The sequence below is a fragment of the Eulemur rufifrons genome, chromosome 4 (genome assembly GCF_041146395.1).
Source record: "Eulemur rufifrons isolate Redbay chromosome 4, OSU_ERuf_1, whole genome shotgun sequence".
Lineage (NCBI taxonomy): Eukaryota > Metazoa > Chordata > Mammalia > Primates > Lemuridae > Eulemur > Eulemur rufifrons.
Genome location: NC_090986.1, coordinates 37892121 through 37909922, shown reverse-complemented (window position 1 = coordinate 37909922; position 17802 = coordinate 37892121).

Here is a 17802-nt window from a genome sequence, read left to right as displayed (position 1 = left end):
ATGGAATTGGATTACCATGAGCAGAATTAGCTTTCGATACCTCATGACCAGCCCATATCTTCTTAGATTTCCATTCCCTGCTTTCCCCAGGACTGCCCTGGGGTCCTTCTTAGATCTGCTTTATAATCTGAACTTTTCTATAAAACAATGTCATTCCTTTGAAAGCCCACATAGCTAATTTTATTGAGCAGTCATATAATGCTAGTTATGCTCTATTATTTTTTGGTTATACCAGCTTTTGTTGATTGAGCCCAGGGCAAAGCCAAATGTAAAATGTATATATAAATATTTGTAAAATTTGCATGTATATATATGATTGGGTACTTGAAAGGCCCCATCCATATTTCCTAATTAGTTCTCTCTCTCCCCACTTAACACAATTTTGTTTTTAGCATTTTCTTTTCTCATTTCCTGTGAAAACAGTTCTAGGTTTCGAGACTTGCTTATTCTTCTTGTACGTGTGAATTTTATACATTTCTAATGCCAAAACTTCTGTCATTCTAAGGAAGGCAAAGCTAATGAAAACTCACATCACAATGGTTCACAGGCAGGACTAGCCCACAGAAGCCCCATTGGTTGGCTAAGGCTGGTCCAAGACTCTTTTTTCCGAGACACAGCTGGTACTACCAATTCCCTGCTGGATCCTTGGAGTAAAGCCCAGAAAGTACAGGTTAGTTTGGGCTCTGACAAGGTTATCAGAAAAGCCCCAACACCAAAGACTCTAAATCTGACACTCACAATCCTCACAATGGAGTCAAAACAAAACAGAAAGTGATCCTGTTCTTGTAATCTTAGCACTGCCCAGGTCACCATCTTGCCTGGCTCGTTTTGTTAATGCCAGAATAATGTGACACAGATTCCAAAGGTGGAGCCATCTCCAGGACCAGGGGATGGTGGATTATATAACCAACCTGGGCTAGTGTCAGATTTATCAAAGACTGATAACTAACAGCTCGCAGCTATTTGCCTTGGCCAAAAACATCCTGAGGCAGAGTAAAACGGCTTGAAATACTGCACGGTCAAATAAATGCACAGTTTCTTAATATTTATTTTCTATGTAAATCTATAGTTTATTTAAAAATCCATTCCTTAATACTCTTTTCCAGCTGTGCACCTCATCTTTGTCATGGCTGGTGAATGGTACAGGAAACAATATGTGTAATAAGACCCCTCAAATGATGGGAATGGTCGGGTAGATAAAAGAGCCAGCAATGGGTGAATTAGTAAACTGAGTTCCAATTTTAAGTTTTGTTTCTTCGGTACATACAGGTAATAGAAGACAAAGTGCCAAACATATAAACAGTAAAAAGCCAAAATTATATTTCAAGAAATAATGCAGTCATTTATTTAAGATGCAGGAAGACATCGACTCGGCAACCAATACTTAAGATTAAGAGTGTTTAGTTCTATGACCCCCTGTGAAAAGGGTCTGAGTTTCAGGTTGTGTCTAAAAGGGAACAATTATTTTAAATGTTTCTCATTCTTTGCCTCACATCAGCCCACTTATCTGTATTGTGGCTTAAGAATGTTATAGACAAAGTTGAGATGAAAGAGAAAGGAAAGAGTAGGCACATAAAGGGGAATTTGCCCGGATCTAGTCCTGAAAGATATAGAAGATCCTGCATTTTTTCAGGTTTTTCACTAATTCAAAGTACTCTTGGAAGTCTTAATCTAGATCCAGGCTCAGGTGAAACTCTAAAGTGATCAAAGCTTGAACATGTGTTCTCAGTGTTTAGTCCCACACACTCTCCTCCTGCCACCGGCCAGAGCCAGCCCTGTCTTTTGGAGAACAAGCAGGTAGGGAATGATTGAGTCATAAACTATGGGAATTATTTTGACCTTAAACAAAACCTTGGATTATATTAGTTATTATTCATTATTATAAATAATACATGCAGAGCATTTCATCAATTTTAAGACATTGATATGTCTATTATCTTAATTGATCAAACTAAACAACTTTGCAAAGCAGATGGAGAAAACATTATACCCATGTCATAGAGCAATTCACTGAAGCTCTAAAAGGATAAATAATATACACCAGATAAATTAGAAAGTGATAATCCAATTCACTTCCCATTAAAGGACTTTTGTGACTCTCTCCAAAGTGTGTTCTTTGGAACACTAGTTGTATCAGGCAGAAAAGTGGCCCCTTCAAAGTTGTCTGTATTCTAATCCCTGTATTACTTGACATTGCAAAGGGTAGATTGCAGATGGAAGTAAGGTTGCTAATTAACTGACCTGAACACGGGGAGATTATCCTCGGTTATCTGAGAGGGCTCAGAGTAAATCACAAGGGACCTTAAAGGTAGAAGAGAGTGTTAGCAGACACGATGCCCTGCGAGAAGGATCCAGCTTACTCTCGTTGGCTTTGAAGATGGAGGAAGGGGACCATGAACCAAGGAATGAAGATGGCTCTAGAAGTTGGAAAACACAAGCAAATGAACTCTCCCCAGATCCTTCAGAAAGGAATGCAAAGACCTTGATTTTAGCCCAGCGAGACCTGTGTCAGACTTCTACCTACAGAACTGTAAGGTAATATGTTTGTTTTGCTTTAAGTCACTCCATTTGTGGTGACTTGTTACAACAGCAATAGAATACCAGTACACTAGGTGCTGTGATGCGCTTTATTAATAAGGGTTATGGTGGTAAATGTTTAAGAACTAGCTCCTTTGTGAGGGGTGTAGGGGAGAAGCTCTGTTAGTGTTTGTCAATTTCTAGGGTGTAAATACTCCCTCCATGGCCAATTTCAAACCACTGTGGTGACATCACTGAACTCAGAGTTAGGAAGAGATGGCCACCATCTTTCATGAGCTGGTTTCAGCCCTGCAGCATACCACTGGAGTAAGTTTGGGAAACTATATATGTAGCCCTTTTTGGAATTTCACTATACACATTAGCTTTATTAGAGGTGGCCCTTCAGATAAGAAGTCTGCTTAACTTTACTTAAGTCAGCATTCCAAGTTTATACACATTATGTGGAAACTTGGAAGGTCAGTGACAAAAATCATGCAGCTGTTCCATGTACTGTCTCCCAACCCAATTTTTTTTTCCACCCTGCCAAAACATCTATCAGTTTGTGAATAGATTTTAAGTTTTTCTTATTATCTATCTCATAACAATTGGAGACTATGTGTCTGGGGGCCATAACATGGGAGGAACAGAGCTATGGAGAGGTAGTTGTGGCTTAGCCTCATCACTACCCACTTTGCAGGGCAAGGCAAGTAGCAACAAGGAGCTGATTAAAAAACAATCTCTATTGACATCAAGATCTACTGACTGAGGAGCTCTTCTCCTCTGCCCTGATCAGTCCAAACTGTCAACTGAATGAGAGCCACCTTGCTTCAAAGGGCCCAGCTTTTGAATACTAGGTGTTAATGTAATAGGATAAATGACATTTGCCCTGTGAATACTACTCCATATAATTCCCTCTCATAGGCTTTTCAGAAGCTTGGGGAGAATCTTTTGATAATGATTTAATTTTTCTCCTGAGCTTATTAACTCTGCTAGTTAGAAACATGGGATTGGGGGTTGGAGTGCTTTAATCTTGCTAATTAACTGCATTTCTGTCTCTTCCTGTTTAGATAATTTCTTTAGATGACTCAGCCTCTTTAGGTAAATGTTCAGTCTGTCAGAATTTCCAACTGTTTCTCTGCTCTTCCCTGAGATAGTGTCATATGGCTGGGGGTTTGGGGCCAGGGGGAGATCTTGTAATCCTGTGGCAGCAAGGTTGGGCTTGTTTGAATGCAGGTCCTTGTTCTGTGCACTGTTCTCAGTCTTTGTGGTGAGGAAATTGGCCTGTACTGGCCCACTGGGGTCCACTGACATGTGGCTGGCTCCACACAGCCTTTAGAGAGACCATGCTGATAGCCACACCTGATGTTTGTGGGTTCAGCCACTGCCTTCAGCCTCGAGTCTCCCTGCTACACTGCCCTTGCTTGCAGCTAGACTTTTGCCAGCCCTCCCAACACTTGTGTGCCCTCTTTGGAGCTTACAGAATCCAGACATGTCTCACACAGGAAGTGCTACTTCAGGCTGTTCAAGGGACATCTCTCCTGTTGCTGCATTATCATACTGGTGGCATGTTGGATGAGACACAAAGATAAATGTAGATCTTTTCTATCCTCCAAATTATAGCAGAGAAAGTGGGTCACTAGCTCCAGTGTTCTTAGATCGCCCAAGATGTTAGGGAGTAGTGGGGATTAAACATTTAAGAATCTGATTCTGGTTTCCTTGATCATAACCCAAGTGCACATTTGGGAATAACACCAATTGGGTATCGGACAGAGGTGGAGGCTGGGGGGAGGGGATGGGTGTATACCTACTTGATGAGCACGTTGCGTATCGTCTGGGGAATGGACACGCTTGAAGTTCTGACTCAGGGGGATGGGTGGGACATGGGCAATATATTATAACCTGAACTTTTGTACCCCCATAATAAGCCGAAATAAAAAAAAAAAGAAAATGTGCTTTATATACCCAGTGGAATACTGCTCATTCTTTTGCATATGGCAATCCAGTTTTGCCAGCACCATTTATAGAATAGTGTGCCCTTCCTCCAGTGTATGTTTTTGTTGACTTTGTCAAAGATCAGTTGGTTTTAGGCAGGAGACTTTATTCCATTTCATCGATCTATGTGTGGTTTGTGTTTTTTTTTTTTGTTGTTGTTGTGATTTGTTTGTTTGTTTTACCAGTACCATGCTGTTTTGGTTATTATGGTCTTATAGTATAATTTAAAGTCAGATAATGTGATGCCTCTAGCTTTGTTCTTTTTGCTTAAGATTGCTTTGACTATTCAGGCTCTTTTTTGTTTCCATATGGATTTTAAGATTTTTTTTTTATTCTGTGAAAAATGACATTGGTATTTTAATAGGAATTTCATTGAATCTGTAGATAGCTTTGGGCAGTATGGTCATTTTAATGACATTAATTCTTCCAATCCATGAGCATGGGATGTTTTTCCATTTCTTTGTGTCATCTACAGTTTCTCTCACCAGTGTTTTGTAGTTTTCCTGGTAGAGATCTTTTACCTCCCTGGTTAAATGTATTTCTAGGTATTAATATTTTAATTTTTCTTTGTAGCTGTTGTAAATGGGATTGACTTCTTGATTTGGTTCTCAGCTTTATTATTATTGTGCGTGTAGAAATGCTGCCAATTTTTGCATGTTGATTTTGTATCCTGAAACTTTATTGAATTCATTTATCAAATCTAGAAGTCTTTTGGAGGAGTCTTTAGGGTTTTCCAGGTATAAGATCAAATATCAGCAAACAGAGATACATTGGCTTTCTCTTTTCGAATGTGGATGTCTTTTATTTTTTGGTGGCGGGGGGTGGGGGGGTGGTCTTTGGCTAGGACTTCCATTACTATGTTGAATAGGAGGGGTAAAAGTAGGCATACTTGCCGTCTTCCAGTTCTTAGGGGAAAGCTTTGAGCTTTTCTCCATTTAGTATGATGTTGGCTGGCATGTATAGGTTTTATTATTTTGAGGTATGTTCCATCTATGCCTAGTTTGTAGAGGGTTTTTATCATGAAGGTGTGCTGGATTTTATCAAATGTTTTTTTTTCATATATTGAGATGATCATTTTTGTTTCTACTTCTGTTTATATGGTGAATCACATTTATTGATTTGGGTATATTGAACTATCTTTGCATCCCTGGAATAAAACATACATGATCATGGTGTATTATCTTTTTAATGTGTTGCTGAATTCAGTTTGATGGTATTTCATTGAGGATTTTTGCATCTATGTTCATGAGGAATATTGGTCTATAGTTTTCGTTTTTTGTTGTGTTCTTGTGTGGCTTTGGTATCAGGGTGATACCAGCTTCATAAAATGAGTTAGGGAGGATTCCCTCCTCCCTGATTTTTTGGAACAGTTTCATTTGCAAAGAACTGAATTGGTACCCGTTCTTCTTTGTACATCTGGTAGAATTCAGCTGTGAATTTACCTGTTCCTGGTATTTTTGTTATTTGGAAATTTTTTATGACTGGTTCAATCTTACTACTTATTTGTCTGTTCAGCGTTTCTGTTTCTTCCCATTTCAATCTTGAGAGGTTGTACGTTTCCAGGAATTTATCCATTTCCTCTAGGTTTTCTAGTTTGTGAGGGTAGACTTGTTCATAGTAGTCTTTGATGATCTTTTTATTTCTGTGGCATTAGTTGTAATGTCTCCTTTCTCATTTCTGATTGTGTTTATTTGATTCTTTTCTCTTCTTTTCTTGGCTAGCCAGTAGTCTAATAATTTTATCTTTTCATAGAACCACCTTTTCATTTTGTTGATCCTTTGTATTTTTTTGGTATCAATTTCATTTAGTTCTACTCTGATCTTTGTTATTTCTTTTCTTCTGTTAGCTTTGGGTATAGTTCATTCTTGGTTTTCTAGACCCTTCAGATGTGATGTTATGTTGTTAATTTGTGATCTTTTTATTTTTTGACGTAGTCATTTAATGCTATAAACTTCCTTATTAGCACTGCCTTTGTAGTATGCCAGAGATTTTGGAATATTGTGTCTCCATTTTCATTTGTTAAAAAAATTTTTTTTAATTCACATCTTAATTTCTTCATTGTCCCAAAGATCATTCAAGAGCATGTTGTTTAATTTCCATGTATTTGTTTAATTTCAAGAGTTCCTCTTAAAATTGATTTCTAGTTTTATTCCACCATGGTCCAAGAAGATACTTGATATGATTTTATTTTTAAAAATTTACTGAGATTCATTTTGTGGCCTAACATATGGTCTGTTTTGGAGAATGTTCCACACACTTGTACATTCTTGCATTTTTTCTCATAGTAAAGAAAGCATTTAGCTTCATTTAGCAGAATTTTCTTTCCATTATATTCAAACCATCTTTTGTGTTTTTAGAAATTTCTTCTTTTTTAAACATGAGAATTTTTTTAATTAGGCTTTGCAATTGATTAATAAATTATTCCCTGGGCCTGGTTTTTAGTCATAGGCTCAGCTATGAGACCACATCAAGAACTTAAAATAAAACAGAACAATAAAAAATATTCCTAGTACACTGTAACATCCTAAATAAACAATTGCCACTTATTTGTTATTTGAGATAAACAAAACAAGCTGAGCCAAAGAGGAACATTGTATTTTGTATAGAAGGGGTTTATAAGCACATTAGTAGGGAAATCAATTTAGATGGATGAATGTAAAGAAATATTAAAGGCAGAGCAATTTAAGCTCTTCATTGGGACACTTTCTGTATAAAAGATTCTAATCTTACACACTTTCTTCTTATCTATATCATAAAGTGCTATGTAACCTCTATCAGATAAAATATTCTGAATAAAACAACAACTTTTGGCTTAGTTTGAGTACTATGTAAATTTGAAGATGACAATACTGCATTCATTTAAGTATGCTATATTATTAATCTTGCTATTCAGAATGTCTCTCTTTTTATAATCTATTGCACTCATAGCAAGAGAAATTGTCAATTGACAGTGAATACATTTTAGCATCACTGTCTCGAAATAAGTTGGTATTCCTTTTGATACTGAAATTGGGAATGTATGGTAGAACAGTATAATTTTTGCATGGCATAACAGGTCCCATAATTTAGTATAATTGAAAGTCAAAGATTGTATGGGAATGGAAAGCAAAGTATAAAATGACTGGTTGCTTAGGAATGTTTTCTAATTTTTCTAGAGTATTTATCAGATAACACAAACTTCAGAAAAAATACCTTCTGTGACTTATGTTCTACTATAAAATATTTAATTACATTTGACTCTAAGTTCGTGTGTTTGTGTGTGTGTGTGTGTGTGTGTGTGTGAGCAGGCACGTACGCGTGCACGTGCTAAATTATGATATGATGCAATTCTAAATGTCTTCTCTGAAACAGAAGCTAATAAGGAGTAGGGCCAAATTCTGGGGAAGTGACATCTGCAAATCTCAGTGTCTAATGAAAACAAGGGACAAAAAAGTAAATACTTCTTTTTCTTAAAGACATTGAACTTGTTGTATGAGACAGATGTTATTACATTACCTGATTTCAAATGACTACTAGAGAGTGAAGAATGAAAACAGCGTCTTACTTTTTATGTTTATAAAGTTGTGATCTAATTTTAATTTGCTCACTTCAAATAAAAGACATTTTAATAGTCCTATAAACTAGGATTCCATTAATTAATGGAGAGTTCTGCAGAAATAGGATATAATTCTGTTTATCTCTGCTGTAGGCACAAATTTACTAGTAGCTTTATGAAAATAATTCTAAGTGACCACAATTATATTTGTTAAGTATAAAAATCATTGATGTCTAGGGTCCATTTCACTTTAAAATTCTATTCTAAGTTATTTCTCAATGAAGCTTAGCATTTTCCAAGTTGTTTGAGAAAAAGAATGTTCTAGTCTTTTTTCAACATTGCTGAAACAGAGTGTTTACATTATTTTAGACTCCTTAAATTGCAAACGAACTGTTCTGCCATCTGTGCAAGTGAATGCACAATAATACATGAGATTATTTGCCACGAATTAAGCTATTTTATTTTTTAAACCAGGAATTAACTACATTTCAACTATGAGAAACTGAAATTTAGACTTTTCTGTATTTAAATAGCATGACAAAAATGACCCAAACTGGTAGGATAATTTCTAGGAAGTCTCAGTGTAGATTTTAAAACATGCAGCCTTTGGCACTCTAGCCCTTGGGAGTGGAGATGAGCCCGTGGAAACAAACAGCTTCCTCTTGAAGCCTCCAATCTTGGCATGCTCAGAGCTCACCTTTGAGAGCCTTAGAGGGCTGGAAGTAGACTGTGTACTTGTGAACATTTAAATCCTCCAGTGGCTATGTAAACACGGTCACCAAAAGGGTTTTAGAAGATTAGAAATGTTAAAGAGGAAGTGGCCATAGAATGTAGAAAAGGATGATTATAAACTAGAAATGAGCTAGAAAGTAGATTTGGGTTATGTTGTGACTTATAAGGGAATTTTATTGATTCTTTCAACAAATGGTTGTTGAGCAGCTGCAAAGTATAAGGCACTGTGCTATATGTTGTAGAGGGTCTAGCTATGCTGTTCAGAGTAGCTACTAGTTATCTGTGACTATTTAAATTTAAATTTTAATGAATTAAAATATGTACAACTAAAGTTTAGTTCTTCAGTTGTGCTGGCCATATTTCAAGTATTCAATAGCCACAATGTGGCTAATGGCTACTATATTGGACAGTGTGGATATAAAATATTGACATTGCCACTGAAAGATTTATTGGAGAATGCTGGCATAATAGTCAAAGATGTGGTCCAGGTGTTTTTCATGCTGGTTATCCATTTCATGCTGGTTATCCATGCTGATTAGGTAAAAAAAAAAAAAGAGCTACAATAGCAGTGTATGATGTGAGCAATTTAAGAGGTATAGATAAGACAACTGAATGAGTTCAGATAAAAAATGATCAAATCACATAGAATGGTCACAATGGAGTCACAGAGAAAGTAGAATTTGAAGTCAGGACCAAAGAAAGTACGAGTTTAGCAATTGTCTTAGTTTGGGCTATTAAACAAAATCTCATAAACTGAGTGGCCGGCCTAAACAATAAACATTTATTTCTTACAGTTCTGGAAGCTGGGAAGTCCAAAATCAAGGTGCTAAAAGATTTAGTGTCTGATGAGGGCCGGCTTGTTGGTTTGCTGATGGCCACCTTCTCATTGTATCCTTGTATGGATGGGAGAGAGGGGTGGGGGGAGGGAGGGAGGAAGCTCTCTTGTGTCTCTTCTTACAAGGGCACTAATTCCATTCGTGGAGGCTCTACCCTGATGACTTCATCTAGTCCTAATTACATCCCATAGACCTCACCTCCCAATACCATCACATTGTGGGGTGAGGTTTCAACATATGAATTTTGGGAAAAGGGATACAGGAGTTCAGTCCATAATGACATCGAGGACAAGGTGAAAGCATTCTCTAAATAAAGGAAGACATGAGTTCAGGGGCAGGCATGGATGGCAAGTAGGCTGGGGCAAAGAGCTCAGAAGGGGAGTGAGCAACAAAGCACCTGAAGCCATTGACGTGCTGATTGTGAAAAGCCTGGAGGGCTGAGTTTAGACTTTTTTCCTGAAGGGATTGGGAAACCACTAGAATTTTTGAGCAGGAAATGTGATTCAAGTGTTATTTCAGGAAGATATATCTGGCAGCAGTATGCAGACTGGATTGGGCAGAGAGAAAGTTGATAGACCATATTAAAGCATGTTGAAAATAGACCATATGTGCAGTTGTAAGGACCTGAACTTGAATATCAGCAACTGACTTTGGACACATACTATAGTGAATCTTGAATAAAAAAAGCTTTTTTTTGGTAACAGCATTATTAGAATTCCAGGTCCCCACATCTCCCTAAATAACTGATTTCTTTACATCTTTTTTTCATTTTCTTCACAGTCACAAGGATGCAGATTGCCCAAAATTCATAGCAGAGCAACAGGAGGGACTCAAGGACAAGAAGGTAAGATCAATGGGAAAAAGTAAGGAAGTAGAAATAATTCAGTCTGAAAAGAGAAATAGAATCAGACCATTTTATGCTGGAAATCACTTGAGAGATTTAGTGAGCTGCAATCTTTATCTTAACTGCATCCATCCTCAGGGCTTGCTCTGCTTATACAGTGGTGTGGGGGAACCAGCTGGCAGTGGCACGTGAGATGGCATTGTGTGCGTCTCTTCTCAATTTTGCTTTCAGTGAAGTCTCATGTTGAGAGTGTTTACACCACGGAAATTGGCAAATACTATAAATCAGGGCCGTTTCCACCCCCAGATGTGCCCACAGAGCTGTGTCACTCCTATGCCCACAGGAACCACACAGATAAGTTTGATCTCCTTTTCAAAAGACAAGACTAGAAACTAAAGACACAACTGCACCTGAACAGCCTTACCAGGGGCAGGGAGACCAGTTCTTCCAACCTAGAGTTTATAATCCCAGATGTTCATATGTATCTACACTGTTTTGTAATGTCATGCATATCCTAAGCTACATATAAAATGCTTCAAATGTACTAAGTGATTTTAGGTTTATTCTTCCTTTATTGCTTTGCCATGGAGCTATTCAGGAGTCACTTCTTGATTTTCTTGTTCAAATTTTATGTAGCTTGAACTGTGATTTATGAACAGGAAAGATGTCTGCATAGTTACACTCACTAACTAATATATATTGCATGTCTCCCTTTAAGTATAAAGAATAAAAATTATTCTTTCTCTTTTAATGGACTTAGGCTCCTCCATACTGTGTGCTTTTCTTACTATTCCCCCTGCAGCATTAGGGAGTGATGCCTGCTACAGCTGCTGTTTTACTATAACTACAAGCTGCCATTTGGTCAAGTGCTTATTGTATACCTAGTACTATTGTATACTATTGTATACCTAGTCTATTGTATACCTAGTGGTTAGGGTTAACCATTTCTCCTGCATCATCTCATTTAATCCCCACAGATATCCTTTTAGTTAAAAACTGTGATGCTCATTTGCCAGATGAAAAAATTGGACCCCAGAAGTTAAGAAACTTGCTCAAAGTCACATAAGCAATTGAGCTGGGATGTCAATTCAAATCTCTGACCTTATAATGCTGATTCTTCATACAAATGCCTAAGCATTAAGCCACACTGCAGGGAGAAAAACTCTTTTCTGATAGTGCTGAGGGCTGCCAGGTGCTTTATAAGTGATGAATGGCAGCCCCAAAGGCTTTGGTGACCAGGAATGAGGCTTTTTTACAGTGTGCCCAGGAGGATGCATTACTATTGCCTTAAGGGCTTTGGAGGGGAATAGAGGCCAGGATGCACATGGACACACAGAAGCCCTGGTTCTGGAGATCTTACATTCTCCAAAACCTTACAGGGAATTAATGAAACTGGTGGTTCTGATAAAATGCTAGTGAGAATTCCCAAATTGAGTCAGGGTCCCCAGATTGAGAAAATCTGTGACCAAGTTTTTCCATCTTGCCTCACCCCCAAACCCTAATGTTTTAAAAACAGCAACAATAACAAACTATTTAGACATTTCTGAGATTTGTAAGTCACAAAAGAATTATTTCTGAGCTGCATCCTACACATACAGTTGTGGGAAAAATGATTCACTTTGCAAATACTTAGAACACTGCAGCATGGATAAATGATTCTGGGGTCAAAAATGCACAAAACGTACTTGCAAAAGAACTCAATTACAACAGTAAGGAAGGTTTGTGGAACTGATGCCATTTTGTGAATTGGGTGTGTAACGTGGCAAAACTATCTGTTTTTATAATGTCATGTTTGTATATATCCACACTTATGCATGGACATGCATCTATTATAGCAACTTGGTAAAATAACCAGAGGGCATGGAAATTCCTGCCTAGACTTGGGTTTTTAGACATGCTTCCTTTATTCTCAACACCCGTGCACATGAAAAACTGCAGCTCGAGCACAGACTTGGCAAGCAGAGCCTGTTCACTGTTTTCTTAAATGCTCTTCCTTTCTCTGCAGTGGTACCTATTTTGGGGGCCCTAAGCAGCCTCACACTCGCCTCTCAGGCTTCTGAAGGGTATTGAAGACTTGTTTGGAGCACATAATTTATGCTGTGCTGAAAAATAGCTGAGACTGTAATGGTGCCCAGAGAATCCAAGTCCTCTGCAGACCAAGATCACATTAATATGCAGTATTTCATTTACAATCCCCTTCTAAGTAGGTTTGAGAGGATAATGCCTTGTTTGAATAATAATATAGCACATTTTGCTATTCAAAGTGCTTTCACATAAATCATCCATCTCATTTTATTTCTGAAACAATGAGGGCGATAAGGCCAGGATTATTACCTACAGAGACTCAGAAGCTCAGAAAGGTCAAGTGATTTACTCAAAGTCACATTGCAAGTTCTCAGCAAAGCTGAGATTAGGAGCTGTGATTCTTCATTCCCCGCTCAGCTGGGTCTTTTTAATAGAATGTTAGTACCCACAGCTTCATGGGTAGAATACTGAAATTCTCAGGCCCAGCCTCTTGCCGCTAAGTGTTTCATTTCTATAGTTTGCTTTTAGCGTCATTGAGAGTTTGTGGCCTTCTAAAATGGCAAGGAATTTTGAATTAAAAATTTATAATTTCACCTTTTCTATTAGTAAATAACTTTAAAAATCCAACCTGAAAGTATATCAGTTTCTTAAACTAAATTTACAAAATAGGATACAAGTTGCGTATAATGACAGTGATTCTCAGTATTTGTTTTTCAGCCTTACGTTTAATCGCAGGCAGGAGTTTGTGTTTTGTATGAGGCTGTTAAAGAGAAAGCACTTGATAATCTCTGAAGCACTGTGATAGTGAGAGCTAACATAATAGGCTACAAGTGTCAGAAATTATGTGATTCATTGAATTTGTAATTTTAATGGTTTCAACTTGTTAGAAATGGCATTTTGACTAGTTTCTATGCTTAGTTCCTTTTTATAAATTTCATTTTAAAATTCTTTTAAATACATGTATATTATTTTACATACTGCAGAATGTAATGATATATATATGTATATGTGGATATGCACTAAAGATGTTTAGTGTGATACTATTTTCTTATACTTTTTTACTTGAAATAACTGCTTGCTCTGCTCATGTTTCCCACCAGTGACCAATAATAACAGCATATTTACTCATCTTTTATATATTTTACCATGTTCATATAATTTCAAACAAAAATACAAATATACATACATGTATATATACATCTATGCACATGCATAATATCGATTGTTTATGATCATTGTTTTGTAAATACAAAATTGTATTATAAAACTTTCCTGCAACTTACTCACTCACTTACCAATACAGTGGAAATACTTCTACCATATGAAATGGTCTAGTTCTATTTTCTTATCTCTAAGGGCTGCACAATATTCCTTAGTAAGAATATACCTCATGAATTTAACCATTCACTTATCAATAGGCATTCGTTTGCTTCCACTCAATTTCTTTTGAAACAATGCTACATGAAATACATTCAAACAACACTGGATAAAATATCCTTATATAATACTGTTTTTATTTCTATAAGATGACCAGAGTAGGAATTCTGGATTGAAGACTGTTTTTAATTTAATAGATTTTGCCACATGGCTTTCTATAAAGACTGCAACACTTCACTTTTCCACCAACACTGTGTAGGAGTTCCCGGTGTCTTTTATTCAAGCTATACTATTTTTTTAATCCAAATTCACAAACGTTCTTATTTCTCCAGTTTGAGGGCAAACTGATAGTGATATATTGTTGTTCCTTTAAAGTCCTTATTCCTGACTGCTAGTGAAATTATGCATCTTTTCATATAATTGCCAGTCATTTGGATTTGCTCTTTCATGAACTGCATACAACTAACTATCCCATGCCTGTAAGTCAATAGTTCTTCCTTTTCTTTGTTTATTTGTAATATCTATCTATTGTAATACACATATGTATTAACCTTTTTTTCTATTATTTGGTTTAAAAATATAGTTTTCCCATTCTGAGTTGGTACTTTCACTCTACATATGATATCTTTTGCCAATTTAGTTTTTCAAAAGTATGATATGTCTGCTTTTCTTTTAGAACTTCTTGGTTTCCTATGTTGGTTAAAGTTGCATATGAGGTATCCAAGATCTTTTCCAAATATTTTTTATCATTGTGTTATTTACTGTTGTCTTTAGTCTATCTGGATTAAAGGCTGCAAAACTGGAGTTCATGTTGATTTTTCTTCCAATGTTATTGCTAGTAATTAAGTAAATAATCCATCCTTTTCCCAATGAATTAATTACATCGCTACTTTGTCTTTATTAAATTCTCATACATACTTGGATTCTCTTATTTAATTTCCTGATGTTTATATTTTCAAAAAAATTCTCAAAGCTGATGTAAAATGCACCGATTAATTCAGTCCGGCACCACAATCTGCCTGATGGTAACTTCGAAGGGATACACTCAAAATCCAAAAGCCATGAGCTTCTGTGGCAATTTTATTTGACATTTCAGAGGAAAAGGAAAGCACTACAAAATAAGACGATAAAGTATAGGATTCACATCACAAACAGCTCAAGGGTAAGGAAGTTTGAGGGAGCTAAGTTACTGGCCATATGTTTCATAAACATAAGCATGATGGCAGTGACTGTATTAATGTCAGTGAAGACAGAAGTGTGAAGGTGTGTTGTCCAATGTGGACACTATCTGGCAGGCATTGTTCTTTCTGTTCACAAGAATCTGGACCATGTCAATATTCAAAATTGTTTTAGCTCTACTGTGCAATAGTTAGGTGTCGGCTCTGGGACAGATGCCATAGTAACAGTAGATTTACAATGACAATAGAATCAAAATAGATCTTTGTCAGCAAAGTATTTGACAAGGTCTTGGGATATCCTTATATATATTAAAGAAAGCCAGACTGGATGAGAACATAACTGGAGATTGAAAGCTCACATACCAAGGCTGTTGATTAGTTAAATGAAATTCTGAATTTTTATGCCACTGAATTCTTTTCTTAGCCATGCATTTGATATTTTTATCAAAGTCTTGGGTGAGAACATTGAGGGCAGGGTCATCAGATTTCCAGGGGACACACGGCACTGAGGAATAATTTCATGACAGCTTAAAGAATCACGGATTGAAAAGCACCTCAATAGATTGTGACATTTACCCAGTATATCACAATAGTAAAGTTCTCCATATTGATTCAAAAAATAAATCATATAAGTAAACATTGCATTTGAGCCTTAGAAATATTATAAGGTATTTATGCATTTGTCATCTTTTTCAGAGACAAATGAATATCCTGACCAGAAATACCTAGATAAATGTGGTATTTATTTTACTTCAAATATAAGATTCAACCTCAGTATTCTAAGTATTAGAGAATATATTTTTATAAATATTCTTGTTCCCAATCACTTGACGTCAGTTCAATTCAGTAAATGTGTGACAAGTGCCTACTATGACTTGGGTGCCATGGAACATTCCAGGAAACAGGAAATGATGTCATCCCTGATCTCAAAGAACTCAGGCTTTAAATGGCATAGGCAGGCCCCAGAAATCCACAGTGTAAAGTCACTCACAAGAGGGGCACTGTGGTCACCTAGCTATTGGCTGTAAAGGTTGTTAATGGATTTTCATTTTCATTTACACCACTTTAGCCTGAAAGATGTCCCTTGCTCCCTTTTAACTTTGCCATATGGGAGTGAGGCGCTGAGCTATTCTCACACTGCTGTGGAGCCATTAAGTCCGGCTTTCCCTGACTAATGGCTATAAAGCAGCAAGAGTTTCCTAAATTGGCATTTCAAAGAACAATAAGGATCATTTAAACAAAACATGTTTATTTATAGAACTATCATAAACTACAGGTTCAGTTTGTTGAACCCTCTGATAATTAACACAGATTTATAATAGAGAAAGCTAAGCTATTCCACAAATTTTACTATTGTTTTTCCTACAGGAAAGAATTAAAGCACACAAACCAGCCAAAAGAGTAATAGCAACATTTTCTTCAGGGCAAAGCAAGAGCAGAAAGGTTTACTATACCTGTCCATTTGCTTCAATCTTCTTTCTATAGGCAAATACTCATTCTCAATCAATCAGGTCTGGATTTGGAAATCATTTCCTTTTTTATGAGGCGTTACTTTTACTCATATTTTTTCAAACAGCAAAAGTGTATTGAAGCCCTTCAGATTATCCCAAATTGTTTTCTTCAGAACACCAGACCAGGGAGAATTCAGTGGTAAAGGGGCACAAAAAGTTAGGAAAATATTTCATACTTTCTCCCCTCGGAATTGGACAATGTACTTTATTATATGAGTCCTATCACTTGGTTTAACCAAATATCTTCCAAAAACCAAACAGCTTTTTATATAAAACATGTATCAACATCCCTGGGACCTTGGAAAATATTACTTTAGATAATAGAAAGTATGTGTATTGACAGAATTTGATAATCAAAGTGCTAAATAGTTTTATTGCTTTCAGAAGCTTAGCATTACTACTATTGACAATATCTACCTTACCAGGGGACAAATTATATATGGAGAAAAAGTCCTTGAGATTTGGAATGGTTGGGGATGGGTAAATTCACACCTGATGGGTGAGGTACATACTGTCTGGGGATGGACATGCTTGTAGCTCTGACTCGGGCAGTGCAAAGGCAATATATGTAACCTCAACATTTGTACCCCTGTAATATTTTGAAATAAAAAAACTATTTGGAATGGGAAGAGGAAATGAAGAGAGAAAGCGTGTGTGTGTGTGTGTGTGTGTGTCTGTCTGTCTGTCTGTCTTAGGGGGAACATTGGTGAGAGAATATGAGAAAATATTGTAATTGAGATTTTCTTCAATTAGCATTTAGGAGCACCAAATAAATTACACTGTTTATAGAAATTTAAAAAGCACATGATATAATCAAAACCAATTTAAACGAAAGTATTCCTTTGGCTGGTAATGTCATGTGTTTACAAACTTTTCAGACCCATGAAATGTACCATAGTTAGTGTCATTTAGAACAGGTCAACATCGCTTTAGAAAGATGTTAAACCTTTGACACCTGTGCAGTGGGTAACACTAATGCCCAATTTTACAAGTAAACAGGCACAGAGAGGTTAAGAGACTTGCCCAAGGCCACAGAGGAAGTAAGAGACTGAATCTGGAGCAGACTTTCTATTCTCCGTTTCCAGAAAAAACTACTAAACCATGCTTCCTCTTGTCATGGAAGCTTAAAATATTTGATATGGTTGTCTTGCCTTTTTTCTTTCCAATGACCATGTAAAGGCTTTCTAGACGACAGTGGTCAAGCTGTCCTTTGCTTTTGCCGCCTTCCCCGGTGCTTCCTTCCCTGGTGCTGCAG